This window comes from Octopus sinensis, linkage group LG10 (assembly GCF_006345805.1).
Source record: "Octopus sinensis linkage group LG10, ASM634580v1, whole genome shotgun sequence".
Classification (NCBI taxonomy): Eukaryota; Metazoa; Mollusca; class Cephalopoda; order Octopoda; family Octopodidae; genus Octopus; species Octopus sinensis.
In genome coordinates, this window is record NC_043006.1 from 22399263 (window position 1) to 22424357 (window position 25095).

General features: G+C 38.6%; 1 long non-coding RNA gene across 1 annotated transcript in view; it reads right to left on the reverse strand.

Annotated features, from left to right (window-relative positions):
- LOC115216584 overlaps positions 1-12698 on the reverse strand; it is an 80635-nt gene extending 67937 nt beyond the window's left edge. The window contains exons 1-2 of the long non-coding RNA XR_005000890.1: positions 12592-12698; positions 694-765 (exon numbers count right to left, since the gene is read on the reverse strand). This is a non-coding gene — a long non-coding RNA (uncharacterized LOC115216584). The remainder of the gene's footprint in view (positions 1-693; positions 766-12591) is intronic.
- Between the last annotated feature and the right edge of the window lie 12397 nt (positions 12699-25095).

Below are 25095 nucleotides of genomic sequence, written 5' to 3' on the forward strand. Positions count from 1 at the left end.
GTAAGCCCAGTACTTATTCTATCGGTCTCTTTTTGCCGAACCGCTAAGTGACGGTTACATAAACATACCAGCATCAGTTGTCAAGCAATGCTAGGGGGACAAACACAGACACACAAACACACAGATATACATATATATACATATATACGACGGGCTTCTTTCAGTTTCCGTCTACCAAATCCACTCACAAGGCATTGGTCGGCCCGGGGCTATAGCAGAAGACACTTGCTCAAGATGCCACGCAGTGGGACTGAACCCGGGGTTATAGCAGAAGACACTTGCCCAAGATGCCATGCAGTGGGACTGAACCTGGAACCATGTGGTTGGTTAGCAAGCTACTTACCACACAGCCACTCCCGCGCCATTGGTTGTCAAAGTGATGGTGGGGAGAGGAGACAAGCACAAACACAACATATCATTCATAAATTGAAAAAAGTGAATAAATATTTGAAGACTCTTCCTCAATGTACACACACGAAGTGAAATGCTGTGACCGTATTGTCAACAAGAGGATATGAGAACTGTGTAAGCTGGGTGAATTAATTCCTCAATATGTTGAAAATATGAAAAATAAACATTTTGGTTTCGGTTGGCAATGCTTGTTACAGCATTTGGAAAAGAAGAGGAAAAAAGAGAAACTGTAAAATAGAGAGAAAAGAAGCAAAACAAAATGAATAAAAGATGTTGACAAACCTTTATCAGATGTGTCTTCAACTACAATGAAATAAAAATATCGATGTTCACCAAAACCATATTCCTTCAAAGCTGAAAAGATAAAATGATTGAACGATTCAGTTTGCAGACTCTGGATAGTAAATACACACACGTGTGTGTGTGTGTGTGTGTGTGTGTGTCTGCATGCATGGGTGTGTGTGTGAGGGAGACTCCGTGAGAGAAAGAAAGAGAATTTACCTTTAGCATGAAGTCTAAATATTTTTAAGAGTGGTACATGTTGGAATGATTCGACTCCAATATATTACTGGTACAAAACATAGTGAAAGTATACACACATAACATGGCTGCAGACTATATACAACAGACAATACTGAAAGACAGTACATACATTAGACAAAGTGGCAGTATATACACTATACAACATGATTGTATTTACACCAAAGAAATAGGCCAACATTATACAGTGCAGTATATGCACCATATATATAGCAACAGACAGTATATGAATTACACACAGTATATAATATTAGTCATTGTGTTGTCACAGAATATGTGTTAGATGTAGTGAGAATATATACAGTAGACAATGGCAAGAATATATACACTGAAAAATAAGTATTAGTAAAAAGAGTAAAGACTCAATTTGGTCATAAATGACAATGGGATTGCACCTAGAAAGTACCCCTTCGAGGCACAAGTCTGGGCAAGGTTGTTTATGGAAGACGAGCAGTTGCCCATGCATGCCAGCCTCCCTTCTCCATGCCACCAGTGTTATCCAAAAGAAAGGCAGATACAGCATGGCAGCAGTGATGTCGCAAATCATTTCTACAGCTGAGTTAACTGGAGTAATGTGAAAGAAAGGGTCTTACACAAGAACACAGCTCAGACCCAGTCCAGGAATCGGACTCACTAGTTCATGTTTGTGAACCTGACACTCTAACCACTGAGCTATATGCCATCACAAGTAGTAGTACATGATTGATATATGGGAAGCACTCCGTCGGTTATGACGACGAGGCTTCCGGTTGATCCGAATCAACGGAACAGCCTGCTTGTAAAATTAACGTGTAAGTGGCTGAGCACTCCACAGACACATGTACCCTTAACGTAGTTCTCGGGGATATTCAGCGTGACACAGAGAGTGACAAGGCCGGCCCTTTGAAATACAGGTACAACAGAAACAGGAAGTAAGAGTGAGAGAAAGTTGTGATGAAAGAGTACAGCAGGGATCACCACCATCCCCTGCCGGAGCCTCGTGGAGCTTTTAGGTGTTTTCGCTCAATAAACACTCACAACGCCCGGTCTGGGAATCGAAACCGCGATCCTATGACCGCGAGTCCGTTGCCCTAACCACTGGGCCATTGCGCCTCCACGATTGATATATAAACTGAAGCCAGAAAAAAAATCACGGCTGTCATTTGCAAGCAAGTATAACTAGGCAGTATGTACAGTGGCATAGCTAATGGGAGAAGAAAGGGAGCGACTGCTCTCCATAAGCACATCTTCCAAGACTGACACCTTTTGAAAAGGTTTTTAACGCTTTAGTTCACTTTTTTTTTTTTATCAACATCAAATAAAAATCAAATGGAAATTTTAGTTGTGATACCTGTGCCGGTGGCACGTAAAATGCACCATAGCCGCTGCCAGCACTGCTTTAACTGGTTTCTGTGCCGGTGGCATGTAAAGAGCACTCACTACACTCATGGAGTAGTTGGCATTAGGAATGGTATCCAGCTGTAGAAACACTGCCAGATCAGACTGGAGTCCGGTGCAGCCTCCTGGCTTTCCAGACCCTGGTCAAACCTATTTCTTTATTACCCACAAGGGGCTAAACACAGAGGGGACAAACAAGGACAGACATAGGTATTAAGTCGATTACATCGACCCCAGTGCATAACTGGTACTTAATTTATCGACCCCGAAAGGATGAAAGGCAAAGTCGACCTCGGCGGAATTTGAACTCACAACGTAACGCAGATGAAATACTGCTAAGCATTTCGCCCGGCATGCTAATGTTTCTGCCAGCTCGCTGCCTTTGACCCTGGTCAAACCGTCCAACCCATGCTAGCATGGAAAACGGGCGTTAAATGATGATGATGATGATGTGTGAAAAATGTTGAATCTTTTTTTTTTTTAATCACATGTCCTTGGAAGAACTTTCTGGAGTCATTACAGTATTTGACAAACCCTCTGTGTTTTTGAACTGTCTGATCAATCTATTGTGATGTGTTAATGGCTGCTGACATCTGAAGAACCAAAATAAACCTCTCAACGTCATAACCTCTCAACACTAGACAATCGTGTGGAATTTCATCTTTTTCTCATCAAACCTATATCAATAGTTGTTAGTTTCATACATAATGACATTGTTACTAAAGCATGAAATTAACGAATGTAGAATACAGTTATGTATATTTCTCTGTATCATTGCTATCCAGTAGCCCCCACCCACTCTATATACTAAGGCTTTTACTATTCACTTTGCCCTCCCTACTCTCTAATCATGCTTCTTTGACAATATCCTGCCACTTATATTATGACCTTCGAACCTCAAGGGTATGCCCTGGCATTTGGCACCATCTGTATCTCTCTGCTTTTACTCGACCATCCCATTTATATTCTGATCCCTGACCTTTGTGAGTATGCCCAGTACTTTGCCACCATCTCTATCCTACTGTCTTTCTCTCCCTCTCTCTCTCTCTCTCTCTCTTTTGTCTCTCTCTCTCTCTTTGTCTCTCTCTCTCTCTTCTCTCTCTCTCTCTCTCTCTCTCTCCAGCTGGGTAACCTTGTACCGCCTCTACAGCAAGACACACGTTTCTGTCTCTCTGTCTCACTATAACCTTTCTTCATCTAACACAAGATCACCTCCTCCAATGCCCCTCCCCTCTTAAAAGATTTTTGTCTTGCAAGTTACTTGGTGACCCTGTCAGTGCAGGTGCCACTTAAAAAAGCATCCAGTCCACATTTGGAAGGGCATTCAGCTGTAAAAACTTTGTCAAAACTGACCTCGCCTGTTCTTGTGCCATGTAAAAAAGCACTGCTGGGTGGTTGGTGTTAGAAAGGGCATCCAGCTGTAAAAATCTTGCCAAAACAGTGAGAGAAGCCTGGTGCAAGCTTCTACCTGGCTTCTACCTAATATTTCCTTATAACTGGACTTGTTTCTGCAGAAAATTGGAAATAAAAGACATGACTTTCATAATGGCAGGAGTTGTTTACAACAGTCACATGAGGTTCAGACAAGGAGTCAATAACACACCACACACACACACACACACACACACACATGCACGCATACACACACATGCACATATATACATTCACACACACACACGCGCACTTACACATACATGCATATATATACATTCACACACACGCACACACATATATATATACACACATACCTGTGTGTGTGTGCGTGTTTGTACATATACAATGAGCTTTTTTTCAGTTTTCTGTCTATCGAATCTCCTCACAGGGTTTTGACCAATCTGGGAATACAGTAGCAAACATGTGCCCAAGGTGCAATGTTATGGGACTGAACCTGAAACCACATGATTGGGAAGCAAACATTTTAACCACACAGCCATCCTTGCACACCTATATGAAGTAAAATTCACAGAACTCAATGTACTGCATAAATACTGAAGTAAAACCAACCACATTGGATTTGAACCTAATACCTATAAGCTAGTAACCCATGGTAGATTTAAACCTACAACCTGCAAACTAGTAATCCACTGTGGATTTGAACTGAGAACCTTTAAGCTAGAAATCCACTGTGATGATCATACAGTCATATGACTTCAACCATTAAATATTCATAGATTCCTATTTCCATTAACATTCATGTATGCTAATGTATGTTAGCATACATTAACATATATTAATACATTCTTCTATCATCAGCAAAACATCTACAGAGATATCAGTCAATGCCTGACATTCCAACCCTGTCTTCTCACCTATAGCTCTGTCTTGGCTTATAATAATTGTACAGATATGTTATAACTGTTCCTAAGGTGAACATTTAATGAAGGTGGTAAAAAGAACTATCTTCTTCATTGGTTGCAATTAATCTAGGTTGGAATTAATCTCACTTCTGTATTTTCTACCATCTCTCTCTCTCTCTCTCTCTCTCTCTCTCTCTCTCTCTCTCTCTCTCTCTCTCTCTCTCTCTCTCTCTCACTCTTTCTCCCATTCTCTGTCTATTTATCTATCTATCTATCTATCTATCTATCTATCTATCTATCTATCTATCTATCTATCTATCTCAGCAAGCTGGCAGAAATGTTAGCACGCCGGGTGAAGTGCGTAGCCGTATTTCGCCTGCCGCTACGTTCTGGGTTCAAATTCCGCCAAGGTCGACTTTGCCTTTCATCCATTTGGGGTCGATAAATCAAGTACCAGTTACGCACTGGGGTCGATGTAATCGACTTAATCCCTTTGTCCTTGTTTGTCCCCTAACTCCAAGATACCAAGTTTGATTCTAGGCAGTGACCTGAATAATAATAATAATAATAATAATAATAATAATAATAATAATAATAATAATAAAACAGTGAAAAATGCCTTATGAATGAGAACCCAGGTTCGAAATTTCCCCAAGGACACCTGATGAAGGCTGGAGGGTAAATCAGCCAAAACGTGTTAACAACAAACAAGATGAGGACAAATATCCATCAAATGTAAATAATGTAAATAATGTACATAATTCCTCATCTCTTAAATACAGAACTGTATATTCTTTATATTTAAATACTGAGATTTCTGGTGCATTGCTGTACTCAAGAAAACCTGTCTACCACAGCAGAATTGATACCTGTGCTGGTGTCATGTAAAAAACACTTGTGTTGGTATCACATTAAAGCATCCACTACACTCTTTGAGTAGTTGGCATTAGGAAGGGCATCCAGCCATAGAAACTATGCCAGAACAGACAACAGAGCCTAGTGCAGCCCCTGGCTTTAACAGCTCCAGTTAAATCCTCCAACCCATGCCAGCATAGAAAAGATGATGTTAAATGATAATTATGATAATGATGAACTGTATAAAAATATTGTTAAAATATATTGTGGATTGGAGATGTATAACCAGCTCATTGCACATAAATTTCAGCAGCAAAATCTTTTATAGACCCCCCCAAGGTCCATATGGACCCCTTTTGGGAAACACTGGGTGAGACCAATATAGTCCACTGCTTCTCAGTGGTAAGAATGGGTCTGTATAGGGCTAGCTGCCCACTAAGAAAAACAACAAAGTTACAGAAGCATCAATGGCAATTCAAGACCCACAAGAATTTGGTGAGGAATGCCTTTCCTCACATCAAAAGTGAGAACAGTGGAGAAATGTTTTCAATGGCCGATGCTTCAGAAAAAGTGAAGGATTTAAAGTAAAGTAAGTGCTACTCAGTCATGGCTTGTTATACTTTGTACATATATATTTAAAGTGAAGGCACATGGCTCTATGGTTAGAACATTGAGAGCTCACAATCATGAGGTAGTGAGCTTGATTCCCAGACAGGGCTGTGTGTTGTGTTCTTTAAGCAAGACACTTTATTTCACGTTGCTCCAGTTCACTCAGCTGTAGAAATGAGTTGCAATATCACTGGTGCCGAGCCGTATTGGCTTTTGCCTTTCCTTTAGATAACACCAATGATGTGGAGAGAGGAGGCTGGTATGCATGGATGACTGCTAGTGTTCCATAAACAACTTTGCTCAGACTTGTGTTTCAGAGGGTAACTTTCTAGGTGCAATCTCATGGTCATTTGTGACAGAAAGTGGGTTTTTACCTTATATTTAAAGCAGAGAAATCTAGTATTACTTATTTAATACTCTGACATTTTCAGTGAAAAACTCAGAGGTTAAGTACAACTCTCTCTCTTTTACTCTTTTACTTGTTTCAGTCATTTGACTGCGGCCATGCTGGAGCACCGCCTTTAGTCGAGCAAATCAACCTCGGGACTTATTCTTTGTAAGCCCAGTACTTATTCTATCGGTCTCTTTTGCCGAACCGCTAAGTGACGGTGACGTAAACACACCAGCATCGGTTGTCAAGCAATGCTAGGGGGACAAACACAGACACACAACACACACACATACATATATATATATATATATATATATATATATATATGACAGGCTTCTTTCAGTTTCCGTCTACCAAATCCACTCACAAGGCATTGGTCGGCCCGGGGGTTTAGCAGAAGACACTTGCCCAAGATGCCACGCAGTGGGACTGAACCCGGAACCATGTGGCTGGTTAGCAAGCTACTTACCACACAGCCACTCCTGTGCCTAAGAGGTCAAATTTTTCATATCTGAAGTGGCTGTGGCTGCACTTCTTGTCTTATCTTTAGCTTTAAATATTGTCTGAAAGTTCTCTTCTGAAGACTTATGGAAACCTGCTTCATTTTTATTTACTTATTGAAAAACAAAGGTACACCACTTTCCTTCTTGCCCTTTCTTGTGCAAAGTTCTCAGGCAAAGAAGTACTCTCTTTTGTTATATACGTTTACCATGTTCTTTTTTGGCTTGGGGGCTTACTAATGTTTATCACCTCACTTCGGCTCTCAATTCTAATGAAAGATGAGTTACTTTTATTGTGGTGGTGCTTTCATTATTGCTATTTAAGATTGATTTTATGCTATATGTTTTTGTGCTTCTTAAATTGGAACTGTTAGTGTTTGTAACTGTATTGTTTTGTTTAATTGGTAGTTGTCATAAATCTGTCTTAGTGTTTACAAAATTGGGTGAGACATATTTATAGATGTGAAACTGCATGGCCTAGTCACTAGCAGTTGCACTCATGGTCACTAGATCGTGAGTTCGGTTCCCAGACAGAGCAGCATGTTGTGTTCTTGACCAAAAGACTTCATTTCACATTGCTCCAGTTCTCCTTTTCATTCTGGGGGAATGTTGGCCTGCTCACCTAGCAAGCAGGATGATGTCATCCGAAGGTTAAAATGATCCAAAATGAATTGTGTAATAAGATCTGGTAGTCTGGTCAGTCACATGATCATGTGATATTCATAGATATCACCACAGTGATTTGTATGCCTTCCATCCACTACTGAATTTTAAATCACAAATATATAATATAAATGGTACCACATATAAATATATACACATATAGGCTCAGGAGTGGCTGTGTGGTAAGTAGCTTGCTAACCAATCACATGGTTCCGGGTTCAGTCCCACTGCATGGCATCTTGGGCAAGTGTCTTCTGCTATAGCCCCAGGCCGACCAATGCCTTGTGAGTGGATTTGGTAGACGGAAACTGAAAGAAGCCTGTTGTATATATGTATATATATGTATATCTGTGTGTGTGTTTGTGTGTCTGTGTTTGTCGCCCTAGCATTGCTTCACAACTCATGCTGGTGTGTTTACGTCCCCGTCATTTAGCGGTTCAGCAAAAGAGACCGATAGAATAAGTACTGGGCTTACAAAGAATAAGTCCCGGGGTCAATTTGCTCGACTAAAGGCAGTGCTCCAGCATGGCCGCAATCAAATGACTGAAACAAGTAAAAGAGTAAAGAGTTAAGAGTATATAAATATATAAAACAGTTTAAAAAAATCTACTTTTCCATTGGAAAACATGAAATCTACACGTCAATGACAAATGACAACTACAGCTAAAGCATCTCTGCTATCTGAAGTCCTTGCTCTCCCAGCGAGGTATTTGTCAAATTTACAAGTTGGATTTTTGGGCAACAGACAAACATTATTTTGCCTGTTGAAGTGTCAGGGCTGACTGTCAGATCCGGTCAGTAATTGTGAGGGGTCATGTTGAACCCATTGGTCAGATCCAGCTTAACTCACCACCAAGTACAAGTTAAGTTTACTTTTCCATCCTGGGCAATTTTAAATAATCTAAAGCTATTCTTTGGTAAAAACAACTTGCAAAATTTTTTTCATCAAGTAATACTGGAAGAAAATATTCTTCTGGGTGCAACTCTGTGAAAGATGACCATTCATGGCAAACAAGAACAACAACGTTTCTAATTTAAATAATAATAATAATAATAATAATAATAATAATAATAATAATAATAATAAGATGATGATGATGATGATGATGATGATGATGATAATAATAATAATAATAATAATAATAATAATGAGAAGAAGAAGAAGAAGAAGAACAACAACAACAACAACAAGAGCACTCAGAGAGCACAAACCTCCACCAAGGCAACACCAACGTCCTCTCAACAATTAGCAGAGGATGAATTTTAAAAGGAGAATATCTGAAATAAACTCAACTGCTCTCACAAGCAAAAATACTAAAATTGAACCCAACCGCTCTCAAAAATTAAGTAAAAAAATACAGAAAAATAATCCAGAATCCTTGTCCGGTACCAGATCGATCCCAAAATCTAATCAGTTCATGCCAATCACGAGGCCAAATATCCCTGAAAGTTTGATCCGAATCCATCCAGCAGTTCTTGAGATATGTTGTCCACGGACAAACAAACATGACTGAAAACAATACCTTTGCTAAGGCAGAGGTAATAATATTCTATAAAGATCGACATAATTCCTCACAAAGATAAATAGACAATAAGAAGAGCCTGATGCAAGCGTAATTGATTGTATATTGGTTTGAACAATATTTCAACAGCTCTGTCTGCCTTTTTTCAAGTTCAAAATGTAAAAATGAAGAAACACAGAAATTCAAAAATATGAACAAGGAAATTTTTGCATTCCCACTGTTCGACTAAATATTCTTTTCTCTTTTCTTATTTCTTTTCTTTTCTTTTCTTATTTTTCTTATTTCTTTTCTTTTTTCTTTTCTTTAGTTTCAAAGCTGAAGACTAATGTTGTCATTCTGTCAAAGTGGGAATGCAGGATTCCCTCCAAGTATAATTTTGAATTCCTGTGTTCTTTCATTTTGCATTTTGAATTTGAATAAAACAGATGAGCTGTCGAAATATCGTTCAAACAAATAAACAATTTATTACAATTGCATAACACTTCTTCTTCTTCTTCTTCTTCTTCTTCTTCTTCTTCTTCTTCTTCTTCTTCTTCTTTTCTTCTTCTCTTCTTCTTTTCTTTTCTCTTCTTTTTCTTCCTCTTTTTCTTCCTCTTCTCTCTTCTCTTCTTCTTCTTCTTCTTCTTCTTCTCTTCTTCTTCTTCTTCTTAATAATAATAATAATAATAATAATAGAGTTTGGACTCTCAAAATGTGCTATGATGGTGATGAGATAAGGAAAGCTTGCCAGGACAGAAGGCATATGGCTGCCAAGTGGTGAAATAACGAAGGCAATTCAACCCCAATCCAGTTATAAATACCTGGAAATACTTGAGGGGAAATGGATTCAGACATTGTGACATGAAGGAAAAGATGAAAAGGGAGCACCTGCAGCAAGTAAGGAAAATATTGGCTTCTAAGCTGAATGCAAGAAATATAATTTCATCGATAAATTTGCGCACAGTCACAGTAGTTCGGTATGGCGCTGGAATCCTGAAGTGGACAGAGGAGGAGCTAAAGGAGATGGAGAGAAAGTCAAGAAAGCTCCTAATGATGCTCCTAATGGAGGCCATCATCCACGTGCAGATACTGATCGCCTATACATGAAAAGGCGGCGAGCTGGCAGAAACGTTAGCACACCGGGTGAAATGCGTAGCTGTATTTTGTTCTGTGTTCAAATTCCGGCGAGGTCGACTTTGCCTTTCATCCTCTCGGGGTCGATAAATTAAGTACCAGTTATGCACTGGGGTCGATGTAATCAACTTAATCCGTTTGTCTGTCCTTGTTTGTCCCCTCTGTGTTTAGCCCCTTGTGGGTAGTAAAGAAATATACATGAAGAGAGCAAATGGAGGAAGGGGACTGATATGTGTAGAAGGCTGCATGTGTATTGAACTCGAGAGCTTAATGAGATACCTAGCCTAAAGTAAGGAAACCTTGCTAGTGACAGTTAAGAACAAAGGAGTATTGAGAGCAGAAAAAAAAGGGAAAACAAAGGAAGAAATACAAACAGGACTTGAAGAAGAATTGCACAACAAGGGTCAACACATTCAATTCCATGTAGCCACAACAGAAGTTGCTGGAAAAAATAGGTGGCATTGGCTGATGAAAGGAACCCTAAAAAAAGAGACAGAGAGCACTATATTGGCAGCACAGGACCAAGCTTTGACCACGAACTGGAGGGTCAACCTTAGGAATGAGAAAGTGGCCCCACTGTGCTGCATCTGCAATAGAGTGGATGAAATCATTGTCCATATTGGGAATGAATGCCCTAGACTTGCCCCAAACCACTACAAGTTGTAGCAACACAACCAGGTAGTGAAAGTGCTACATTGGAAACTGTGTGAAAAGTGGGGGCTAGAGAGAGGCAAGATGTGGTAAGAGTACAAACCGCAGTGAGCGGTGGAGTTGAAGACTAGCAAAATCTTTGAGATTTTCCAATCAAAATAAATCAGGTGCTCAAGCATAATGAATCAGACCTAGTGGTGGTGGACAAGGAGCACTACATAACTATATAGTTGATATTGCATGCCCCCTTGACCCACGTATAGTCAAGAAGGAAGACGAAAAGATAGATAGATACAACCCTCTTAAGTACAAAATAGCCCGGCTATGGTAAATGAAGAAGGTGAAGATAGGGCCAATTATTGCTTGGTCCTAGGGAACAATATCAGAAGGCATCAAGAGGAATATAAAAGAAATTGGATAAAGTACACAGTAGAACTGTTACAAAAGGTTTGCTTCCTTGGCATGGCCAGAATAACCAGGAAAGTATCAGATAACTGAAAAGAATGAACAGTATGGTACCGTAAGCTGCAGGTAGTAAGCCCGCTATGCATGCAAGACTCCAGGAGCTACAACAAAACCTGTGATAAAGAGAAAATAATAATAATAATAATAATAATAATAATAATAATAGTAGTAATAATGGTTTCAAATTTTGGCATAGAGCCAGGCAGTTTTTGAGTGGAGGAGTAAGTTGATTGCATCAGTGTCTGGACTTGATTTTAACGACCCCAAAAGGATAATGGGCAAACCAGCCTTGGAAGGATTTGAGTTCAGAACATAGAGGCAAAATGTTGTTATGCATTTTGTCTGGTTTGCTAATGATTCTGCCAGGACAAGACCCTAATAATAATAATAATAATAATAATAATAATAATAATAATAATAATAATAATGGTTTCAAATTTTGGCACAAGGCCAGTAATTTCAGGGTAAGGACCAAGTCAATTAAATTGACTTTGGTGCTCAACTGGTACAAATTTTATTGCTCTTAAAAGGATGAAAGGCAAAGTCAACCCCAGCAGCATTTGAACCCAGAATATATAGATGCCGGACAAAATATTTAGGTATTTTGACCAGCATGTTAACGATTCTGCCAGCTTGCTGCCCACATCCTAATAGTGATAATAATAATGATTTCAAATTTTGGCACAATGCCTGCAATTCTGGGGGAGGAGGATAAGTCAATTACATCGACTCCAGTGCTTGACTGGTATTTATTTTATCATGCAGGTGGCATGTAAAAAAACACCATTTGAGCGTGGTCGTTGCCAGTACCGCCTGACTAGCCCTCATGCTGGTGGCACATAAAAGCACCCACTACACTATCAGAGTGGTTGGCATTAGGAAGGGCATCCAGCTGTAGAAACTCTGCCAGATCAGGATTGGAGCCTGGTGCAGCCAGCTGGTTCACCAGTCCTCAGTCAAATCGTCCAACCCATGCTAGCATGGGAAGTGGACGTTAAATGATGATGATGATGATGATGATGATGATGATGATGATGACCCCGAAAGGATGAAAGGCAAAGTCAGTTTTGAACTCAGAATGCAGACAGATGAATTTCCACGAAGCATTTTGCCTTGCATGCTAATGGTTCTGCCAGCTTGCCACCCTCACCCATATAATAATAAAAAAAACAATAATAACATCTGTTTTGACTTACTTTCAACAGGAGGTGGGGCGCACTTCCCTGAATCTTCATTATCAGCTATTTCCTGAAAATTGATTAAAACAAAATGTTAAGGGTTTCTGTGGTGGCATCAGTTTCTCTACTCTACTTGAACCACACACACACACACACACACACACATATAATGAAAACCAGTACAAAATAAAGCTCATGATTTCTGACCTATTGAAATGACTATATTTATGTTACATAAATGCCTTTTTATTAGTAACTTTGAGAGACTGAGATTGATAAGGCAAAAGAAAGAAGGATATTATGATGTATGTATGTATGTATGTATGTATGTATGTATGTATGTATGTATGTATGTATGTATGCATGCATGTATGTATGTATGATGCATGTATGTATGTATGTATGTATGCATGTATGTATGTATGTATGCATGATGTATGTATGTATGTTATGTATGTATGTATGTATGTATGTATGCATATGTATGTATGTATGTATGTATGTATGTATGTATGTATGTATGCATGTATGTATGTATGTATGTATGTATGCATGTATGTATGTATGTATGTATGTATGTATGTAGTATGTATGTATGCATGTATGTATGTATGTATATGCATGTATGTATGTATGTATGTGATGTATGTATGTATGCATGTATGTATGTATGTATGCATGTATGTATGCATGTATGTATGCATGTATTGTATGTATGTATGCATGTATGTATGTATGTATGTATGTATGTATGTGATGTATGTATGTATGGCATGTATGTATGTATGCATGTATGTATGTATGTGTATGTATGTATGTATGTATGTATGTATGTATGTATGTATGCATGTATGTATGTACATGTATGTATGTAGTATGTATGTATGTATGTATGTATGTATGTATGTATATACACGTAAGTTTAATAAAATTTAATATGTACTCAATGCATGATGTATCATTATTGGGCTCAAAGCCTACTGAAGAGCCCTCGACGGGAGTTAGCTTAACAGCTGCTCAATAGGGCAGCTTTTAAGATAGTAGATAAATAAATAGATTGTCAGGAAGATAGATAGGCTTAGCTACATAGACAAACAATCAGACTGATAAACCAAGTGATAGATAGATTGATAGATAGATAGATAGGTAGATAGATAGATAGATAGATAGATAGATAAGTAGGTAAGAAGGCAGGCATGCAAGCAGATATGTTGGTTGGTCAATGATATATGCATATGCAAATACATTATGAAGATATTTTTGTGTGTCTGTTTGTCCCCCTAGCATTGCTTGACAACCGATGCTGGTGTGTTTATGTCCCCGTCACCTAGCGGTTCGGCAAAAGAGACCGATAGAATAAGTACTGGGCTTACAAAGAATAAGTCCCAGGGTCGATTTGCTCGACTAAAGGCGGTGCTCCAGCATGGCCGCAGTCAAGTGACTGAAACAAGTAAAAAGATATTATCAACATACTGGGTTCTTATTATTGGGACCCCCATTTGTCATGAATGACCATGGGATTGCACCTTGAATGTTATCGTCCCAGGCACAAGTCCGGGCAAGGTTGTTTATGGAAGACCAACAGTAGCCCATGCATACCAGCCTGCCCCTCTCCACGCCCCCAGTGTTATCCAAGGGAAAGGCAAAAGGGGCCAATACAGCTTGGCACCTGTGATGTCGCAACTCATTTCTACAGCTGAGTGAACTGGAGCAACGTGAAATAAAGTGTCTTGCTTAAGATCACAACATGCAGCCCGGTCTGGGATTCAAACTCACAACTTCGCTATCATAAGCTCGACGCTCTAACCACTGAACCGTGTGCCTTCACTCTTATTATTATAATGGTATTAAAATTTGAGGAGGATCTTACTTCCATTGCATACACTTTTCAGGAACAATACTGACTTTCCAGACAATGATGGTGTGGAGCCTCTAGTAATTTGCATTGATTTGTACATAGGAACTTCAAATTCCTGTGGCTGTAAGACTAGTTTACTGGTACTTTACAGTATTAATAAATTTGTATCATTTATACTAATGTACAGGTACATGTATGTCATTTAATTTTTAGGTAAATTTAATTTTTGTTTAATTTAGAGAATGTTGATCAAGGTGACCATCTGTAATTTGGAAAGGCTCTGGGAATCAAAAGTTCCAGAAAATCAATGATATACTTGTATAAGCTATAGAGTTCTGAACATACACAATGAGAGGCAATATTTATTCTCACTTAAACATGGATGTTCTGTAAGAACAAACTGCAGTTGATACCACGGAAGAAACTCTCATATAGGCTTTAGGTGCAAAATGCATGCTTGTTTATATTGGCAGTCAGAAGATAAATCCCCACCACTCCTAGCACTAAGACTACCAGATCACGTGATTTCGACCTTCCTTGGTCTCATCAGTGATGGATACCCAACCATGGATGGAATGAAGGAAGGTTGAAATCTGATGGTCTGAAGGTGATTGGAAGGTGATCTGATGGTCTTTGCACTAGAGGTGGTGGGGATTTATCTCTCCACAAGTGATTTAACCAAGAGTGCATTTTGCACCAAAAGCCTAAATAACAGTTTCTCTCATGGTATCTACCACAGTATAGTCTGTTCCAACAGGACATCCATGTTTAAGTGGGAATAAATATTACCTCTTGGTATTAATATGGTCTCTGTTGCTAATATATATGTTTCTAACAAGCTTACTGGCTAATCGCAACACCAGTGCCTGTTCTGGGACTGATTTTCTATATATTGCTGGCTGGGAATCTTTGCTACCTCTTGCTGTTGAGCGTCCATCATTGATGAGACTAAGGAAGGTCAAAATCATGTGATCTGGTAATCTTGGTGCTGGTGTTGGTGGGGGGTTTTCTCCCCACTAGTGATATGAATAGCTGTGCATTTTGAACGAAAAGCCTCGTAGTATCTACCACAGTAAAGTTTGTTCCAACAGAACTTCCATGTTTAAGTGGGAATAAATATTACCTCTCTATATTGAAATTGCCTCTGTCATTAATATGTATTTTTTAACGAGCTCACTGGCTAATGGCAACACCAGTGTCTGTATGGCATTGATTTTCTATATATCACTAGCGTGGAGATGAATCACTGCTATATCTAGCAGTCGAGCAGCCATCATTGATCAGAACAAGGAAAGTCAAAAACACATGATCTGGTGGTCTTGGAGCTGGAATTGGTAGGGATTTATTTCCCCGCAGCCAAATTAAACAAGAGGGCATTTTGTACCAAAAGCCAATATGAGAGTTTCTCTCTTGATATCTACTGCTGTATAGTTTGTTCTAACAGAACATCTGTGTTCATGTGGGAATAAATATTACTTCTTGATATTAAAATTGCTTCTGTCAATAATATATATACCTCAAAACTTTGGATATAAAACAGAAAGCCATACACCAACTCTGTTTTAAGACATTATAGAACATTACAAAAAATTTAACATAATAAACACAAATATTAGTCTGCAGAAAACCTCACTACTGCAGAATATTGCTTTGGAAAATATTCCAATAGCCAAATAGAAATCAAAAGTCAATGTACAATTAATACAATGAGAAAATATAGCTACATTTTTGACAATGTGTGAGGAAATCCCAAATCTGGAAATAGCCAATGAAAAGCAAGGACTGTTATATAACATTCTGTTGTAGCTATCTTGTTAAGTTTATTCTATTAATTCTATTGTATTAAAGAGTAATCTATTGAACTGAATTAATTCCAAAGGTCAGCAATGTCCTTAAGGCATTGAAGATCTGCAATCACCATATAACATTATACATTGTGGATAAATTTTATTCTTATTCCAAAGATATACGAAAGAATGCGGAAATGTGGAAAAAAATTGTAAGCAAAAATGTTTATAATTGCTCTTTCTTTTTCTCCATCTCTTTCACTGTTCTGTTCTTCACACACAATACATACACACACACACACAACACACACACACACACACACACACACACATGCATATATGCACGCACACACACACATCATTGACCACAGGCAGCTTTTGACTTTTTCTATCCAAAGGGTTTTTAACCCAATATTTACATGTTTTTATTTATAGTTTTGTCTGCTTCAAGTTTCACCATTCCCAGAAATGTATATATATATATATATATATACACACACACACACACACACACATGCACACAGAGTGTGGATGGTATTTGAGGACACATGCATTTTTAGTCATTATTTTATTTTACTAATTTTTATTGAACTTCTATTTCAGAAAATAACAATGGCAGGCCCTATGCTTACTAATGATTGTGGCTTTGAAGGCTAAGCATGGTGATTTAGAAATTTTCTGAAAGTTGCAAGATCTTTTGTCAACAAGATTTGATGTGAGTTAGAGAAAGGAGATGGAAGCGTATTACCTGTATCAAAACATAAAAAACATTCTAAATGCTCTGATTCTATCAGGACTCCTGAATTTATTCAGGAAGTTAAGCAAATTATTGAAGACAACTCAGGAAAAGCAATAATAGATAGATAACTAGACAAGAAAGCAGGCATGCAAGCAGATGTGTTGGTTGGTCAATGATATATGCATATGCAAATAGATTATGAAGATATTATCAACATACTGGGTTCTTATTATTGGGACCCCCATTTGTCATGAATGACCATGGGATTGCACCTTGAAAGTTATCATCCCAGGCACAAGTCCGGGCAAGGTTGTTTATGGAAGACCAGCAGTCGCCCACGCATACCAGCCTCCCGTCTCCATGCCACCAGTGTTATCCAAGGGAGAGGCAAAGGGGCCGATACAGCTTGGCACCTGTGACGTCGCAACTCATTTCTACAGCTGAGTGAACTGGAGCAACGTGAAATAAAGTGAAAAAAAAAATTTTGTTTGTCAAAAGAAACAATCAGAAATGTTGTGCATGAAGCCATCAAGCACAAAAATTATATGACGAGGAGAGGTCAATTCATGTCAGAAAAAACAAAAGAAAACCATTTAATCAGATCGAAAAGACTTTTGGATAATCTTAAAAATCCATCAGAAGATGATGTGATATGGTTTTTCTCAGATGAGGAAAACTTTGACCAAGACCAGAAAACTAACAGAAGAAATGACAAATGGCTATGTGCAGATGCTTCTGAGGTTCCAAGAGTAATGCCCACGAAATTTCCTGCAAATGTGATGGTTTTGGGTGTTGTTAGCAATGAAGGATATGTGATGCCTCCTCGCTTTTTTCCACATGGCCTTAGGGAGAATGCTGCTGCTTATGTTGAGTTTCTTGATAAAGTTGTTAAGCTTTGGATCAACAGTGTATGCAATAGAAGGCCTTATACCTTTCAACAAGATATATATATGTATATATATATATATATATATATATATATGTATGTATGTATATGTATGTATGTATGTATGTATATAGTATGTAGATAGGGTTATAATCTAAGCTGTGTCTTCTTGAAGTATATCTACTTATTCCAATACAACAAAATTATATGTAGATGTTATATTTGTGTAAGGTATGCGTAAGCGATGAAAAGTACTGGGCAATGATTTTGCTGAGGAATTACATATCAAAAGAAGAAATTAAAAAAATATTCTTGTCTTAAACAATAGATGCCACAACACCATTACTTATCATAGATGCTCTTCAGTAGACTGATAACTACATTTCTATTTATTTAGCAGTCATCAGTACCAGATACTACACAAAATTGACAACCCTGAAATAACTTAGAAAGCTACAACTTCCTTCATAACAATCAGTAAAAGCTATTTTCTGACTACGTGTGATCAGCCACCAGACTTGAATAAATTGTATATTATGCACACTAAGCAGTGTTGTGAAATGAACAAATTTCTAAACCATTTATCTGTCTACCAGAGGGTGCCCTGAGATGACCGATAGCATTTTGACATTTGTTGCCTAAAGCAAGAATTTTCTCCATGAAAATCTAAAGTGAAAAAATGACCTTTTTTTCAGGTGAAATACGTTACAAACATATTTGAACTGACTTGTGTGTGTGTGTGTGTTTGTGTGTGTGTTTGTGTGTGTGTGTGTGTGTGTCACTGTGACCAAATAGTGTGCATGTGTATGGTGTATGTATGTGGGTGAAAGTTATCTTTGTCTATGTGTGCTGCATGTATGTGTATACTCTTACTCTCTTTTACTTGTTTCAGTCATGTGACTGTGGCCATGCTGGAGCACCGCCTTTAGTCGATCAAATCGACCCCAGGACTTATTCTTTGTAAGCCAAGTACTTATTTTATCGGTCTCGTTTTTGCCGAACCGCAAAGTTACGGCGACGTAAACACACCAGCATCAGTTGTCAAGCGATGCTGGGGGGACAAACGCAAACACACAAACACGCACTACATATATATATACATATATACGACGGGCTTCTTTCAGTTTCCGTCTACCAAATCCACTCACAAGGCTTTGGTCGGCCCAAGGCTATAGTAGAAGACACTTACCCAAGGTGCCACGCAGTGGGACTGAACCCGGAACCATGTGGTTCGTAAGCAAGCTACTTACCACACAGCCACTCCTACGCCTATGTCTATATATAGTCTGTGTTCAGATATTATGTGCTTGTGTGGAAATATATATTGTCTGTGGTCAGGTATTATGTGCTTGTGTAGGTGAGGTAGTGTGCAAGGTCTAATTAGCACGCTCCATGGGATTGAAAATCACCATAGAGACCAACCTCAGAACCATGAACTTCTTAGACGTCACACTCAACTTGGGTTCCGGTACAAACAGGCCCTACTGCAAACCAAATGATAGGCTAATGTACATCAACACAGCCCTCTACCACCCACCCATTGTGTTCAAAAACCTGGTAAAGGGTGTTAGTAAGAGGATCATGATCCTTTCCTCCGATCAAGAGATTTTTTACACATTGGCCCCATACTACAATGAGGTCCTGGCTACCAGCAGAGTTAAGGACCACATCTCCTACATGCTAGAGCCCAACAGTTAACAACATTACCAACAATAGCAATAACAGCACCAGCAACAACATTGGCAGTTCCACCGATGACAACAACACTAACAATAATAGCAGCATCGCCATCACCACCAGCATTACCAATGGCTTCCCTAAAGTCTACAGTAGCAGACCTGATAACCCCCATAGCAGCAGCAACAGGTCCAGTGTCACCACCAGCTATAATGGCAATAATAGCAGCAGCAGGGAATAGTGGCCCTAGCATAAACACCAGTGGAATCACAGCTAATGACACCTGTAGCAGCAATGGCATCCCTTCCACCCATGATGAGGACAACAATATGAACAACAACAGTGCCTTCACCATAATCGGCAGTGGCGATACCAACCCTTTAGTGTTTAAACCGGCCATACCAGGCCAAAATTGTCTTCCTGCTATATGCTCAAACCAGCCAGCTCTGGCCTTTCACACCTACCCTACAAAGTCATTCTAAAAATAAACAGGGACATCATCAAAATCTCAGAGTTACAAGATGCTGTCCAATTAATTTAAAACAATGTGATTAAGCAGGCTTTACATTTGACAGAGTAATCTGAATGCTAAAGGGTTAATGATGCCAACACCAGCAGTCCTAGCTCTAACAACAACAATGTAGGTGGCAGCAGCAGCAACAACAACAGCAATACCAGCAGGTGCAGCACTGATGACACATGCCCACAGAGATACATTGGATGTTCTGGGAACTCTTTCAAGCAACGTCTCTCCAACAATAGATCCTCCTTCAGAGTTCTGGAAAAGAGATAGGTTACATCACTAGCCAGTCACGTCTGGCAACTAAGAGACAATGGGATTCCATACTCGATCTCATGGAAAATACTAAAGAACTCAGGCACCTACATCAATGGGACGAAGCGTCGTTGCAAGTTAAACATAGCTGAGTGTGCAAGAATCCTAAAAGACTCACTCGAACCAGGGAACATCCTTAGCTGCAGAATGGAGATTTTCAGGCCATATTTGCATTTCAGGAGGTTTATGCTAGGTTTTTGGAGCCCACAAGATGGTGGCACAGCCAGAAGTCAATAGCCAATAGCAAAGGGAGATAGCTCCCAATTGTTACTTTTGAGTAGTGAGTCATTTCCCCCTCCATGTTTATAAGAGGTCATGGCCAACAGGTTTTTGGGATCTGATGAAATGCTATAAAGCTAAAGCCTTTATGGGATGGGATAAGGTAATCTCATAAACCAGCCTTCCCCATTTTCAACATATATATATATATATATATATATATAATATATATATATATGAAAATATACACCAACAGCATCATTGCCGTCAAGCAAAAATGCTAGTATGTATATATATATATATATATATATATAGTATATATATATAGTATATATATACATATACATACACATAGTATATATATAGTATACATATACATCAACATCATCGTCATCATTAAGCAAAAATGCCAGTATGTATATATATAAGCATATATATAGTATATATATATATATATATAATATATATATTATATATATATATATACACACATATATATATAAGTAAAAATGTTAGTTCTAAAATCTCTCTAAGAGATCAAAACAGTACTTGTACGACAAGTAATATTCGTAGCCACTTTAACATGACTATATATACACGTGCATATATGATTATAATATATATATATATATATATATATACATACATACATACATACATACATATATATATACATATATATGATCGGCATACTAACAATTTTGCCACCATAATAGAGAGAAGGAGAAGAGAAAAGAGAGAGAGAGAGAGAGAGAGCCAGACAGACAGACAGACAGACAGACAGATAGACAGACAGATGACAGACAGACAGATAGAAAGATAGACAGTGTCACCACAGTAACTAACAAATTTTAATAAAAAATAAATTCAGGAATTGCAAGTCTGTCAACACAACATAGCTTAAAAAGAAAGTCTTTCATTATATAACAAATATAGATATTGTTTTGGTTGTTTGTGTCTGTGTGTGTGTGTATTTCTGTGTGTATGTGTGTGTGTATTTCTGTGTGTATGTGTGTGTGTATTTCTGTGTGTATGTGTGTGTGTATTTCTGTGTGTATGTGTGTGTGTATTTCTGTGTGTATGTGTTTGTGTATTTCTGTGTGTATGTGTGTGTGTATTTCTGTGTGTATGTGTGTGTGTATTTCTGTGTGTATGTGTTTGTGTATTTCTGTGTGTATGTGTGTGTGTATTTCTGTGTGTATGTGTGTGTGTATTTCTGTGTGTATGTGTTTGTGTATTTCTGTGTGTATGTGTGTGTGTATTTCTGTGTGTATGTGTGTGTGTATTTCTGTGTGTATGTGTTTGTGTATTTCTGTGTGTATGTGTGTGTGTATTTCTGTGTGTATGTGTTTGTGTATTTCTGTGTGTATGTGTGTGTGTATTTCTGTGTGTATGTGTGTGTGTATTTCTGTGTGTATGTGTTTGTGTATTTCTGTGTGTATGTGTGTGTGTATTTCTGTGTGTGATGGTGTGTGTATTTCTGTGTGTATGTGTTTGTGTATTTCTGTGTGTATGGGTGTGGTATTTCTGTGTGTATGTGTTTGTGTATTTCTGTGTGTATGTGTGTGTATTTCTGTGTGTATGAGTTTTGTGTATTTCTGTGTGTATGTGGTGTGTTTCTGTTGTGTGTAATGTGTTGTGTATTTCTGTGTGTATGTGTGTGTGTGTCTGTGGATATATTTCTATGTGTGTGTGCATGTGTGTGTGTGTTTGTTTGTTTGCGCTCATGTGTGTGTCTGTATTTCTGTGTGTATGTGTGTGTGTGTCTGCGGATATATTTCTGTGTGTGTGCATGTGTGTGTGTGTGTTTGTTTGTTTGTTTGCGTGTGTGTGTGTGAGTGTGTGAGTGTGCGTGTGTGTGTGTGTGTGTGTGTGTGTGTGTGTGTGTGTGTGTGTATGTGTGTGTTTCTGTATGTCTTTCAACATAGAGTCAGTGCAACACATACTTTAAAAAAACAACTTTCACAATAACGACAGGTTGTTGACATTGTGAAAGAAATTCTGTGTGAGAGAGAGAGAGAGAGAGAGAGTATGTGTGTGTGTGTGTGCATGTGTGTTTGTGTGTGTGTGTGTGTGTATGTGTGTGTGTGTGAAAGATAGAATTAAAATTTATTTCAAGAAAAAAATCAGCTCATTGTTATAGTTGTTGAGAGAAACATGGCGAGAGGGAGAGTGAGTGAGTGTGTCTATGTGTGTATGTGCGTGTATGTGTGTGTATGAAAGATAGGTAAACTGCTGTCATGAGAGTAGCAAATGAGACTTTCACTATATAACAGTCAACAATTAAAGGTGTGTGCATGATTAACCAATATTTTTTATGGGCAGCATAGCAATAAATTAAGACCTACTTTTTTAAATTTATTTATGCGCCCTTTTCAAGCCTAGCCAACATTGCTTGACAACCGATGCTGGTGTGTTTATGACCCTTTAACCTAGCAGTTTGGCAAAAGAGACAGATAGAATAAGTACTAGGCTTACAAAGAATAAGTGGTTAAGAGCGCGGGCTACTAACTCCAAGATTCCGAGTTCGATTCCAAGCAGTGACCTGAGTAATAATACTAATACTACTACTACTACTAAAAATAATAATAATAACATCGAAAAATACCTTAGGAATGAGAACCCAGGTTTGAAATTTCCTCAAGACACCCGAAGAAGGCTGGAGGGTATATCAGCCGAAATGTTGTTTTAACAACAAACTAGATGAGGACAAGTATCTGTCAAATGTAAATAATGTAAATAATAGTTGCTGTGTGGTAAATAGCTTGCTTACGAACCACATGGTTCCAGGTTCAGTCCCACTGCATGGCATCTTGGGCAAGTGTCTTCTACTATAGCCTCGGGCCAACCTAAGCCTAGTGAGTGGATTTGGTAGACAGAAACTGAAAGAAGCCTGCCATATATATATATGTATATATATGTGGGTGTATGTTTGTGTGTCTGTGTTTGTCACCCCAACATCGCTTGTCAACTGATGCTGGTGTGTTTACGTCCCCGTAACTTAGCGGTTCAGCGAAAGTGACTGATAGAATAAGTACTAGGCTTACAAAGAATAAGTCCTGGGGTCGATTTACTCGACTAAAGGCGATGCTCCAGCATGGCCACAGTCAAATGACTGAAACAAGTAAAAGAGTAAAAGAGTAAAAGAATGTACATAATTCCTCATCTGTTAAATATAGATCAGAGGAGATGCTGGTTAAAAAGCCAAACATGCTATCCTTAAATTTCTTTACTTATTCTCAACTATGGAGGCGCAGGAGTGGCTGTGTGGTAAGTAGCTTGCTAACCAACCACATGGTTCCGGGTTCAGTCCCACTGCGTGGCATCTTGGGCAAGTGTCTTCTGCTATAGCCCCGGGCCGACCAATGCCTTGTGAGTGTATTTGGTAGACGGAAACTGAAAGAAGCCTGTCGTATATATGTATATATATATATATATATGTATGTGTGTTTGTGTGTCTGTGTTTGTCCCCCTAGCATTGCTTGACAACCGATACTGGTGTGTTTACGTCCCGTCACTTAGCGGTTCGGCAAAAGAGACCGATAGAATAAGTACTGGGCTTACAAAGAATAAGTCCCGGGGTCGATAGTGAAAATACTTAAAGCTCCACAAGGCTCCGGCAGGGGGTGGTAGCGACCCCTGTTGTACTCTTTCGCCACAACTTACTCTCACTCTTTCTTCCTGTTTCTTGAGTAATGCTGCGATGGACTGGTGTGCTGTCCAGCTGGGGGGGAACACGTATGCCACAGAAACCGGGAAACCGGGCCCATGAGCCTGCCTAGGTTTGAAAAAGGGCATAGAAAAAAAAAAATAGAATTTGAATGCGACAGGAAAGTACCACAATTCAGATGTTTCCAGCTGGCAGGAGACCTAGAAGTAGACCATGAATGAGATGTTTGGATAATATTTATATTCTCAGTAAAGTGGCAAGCTGGCAGAATCATTAGCATGCTGGGAAAAATGCTTAGCAGCATTTCAACCATATTTACATTCTGAGTTCAAACTACACCAAGGTTATCTTTGCTTTTCAGCAGGTCGGGGTTGATAAAATAAGTACTAGTTGAGTACAGAGGCTGATGTAATCAACTTAGCCTCTCTCCTGAAATTGCTGGCCTTGTGCCAAAATTTGAAATCGATATCTGTAACCTCAGCTGAGCATGCTTGGGAATCCAGCTGGAAAATTTCATGATAGCTACTGCTGACAGGATCTTACAGACCCCAACAACCCACCTAGGAATAGTGGGCAGAGAAGATGGATGGATAGATAGATAGATAGATAGATAGATAGATAGATAGATAGATAGATAGATAGATAGATAGATAGTCATACATTTCACAGCAGATTTTTTTTTTCAGTCATTTTAAGAATCATATCATATTTGCCTGTAATTCACCTACAGTATCTGGTTTAGTAGAAATAAGCAGTCATCTTTTCATGTCCCCCCATAAAATAAAATTGAAACAATTTCAAATTTAAAAACAAAAATTAATAAACAATAATAATAAACTTTTTAACTGACA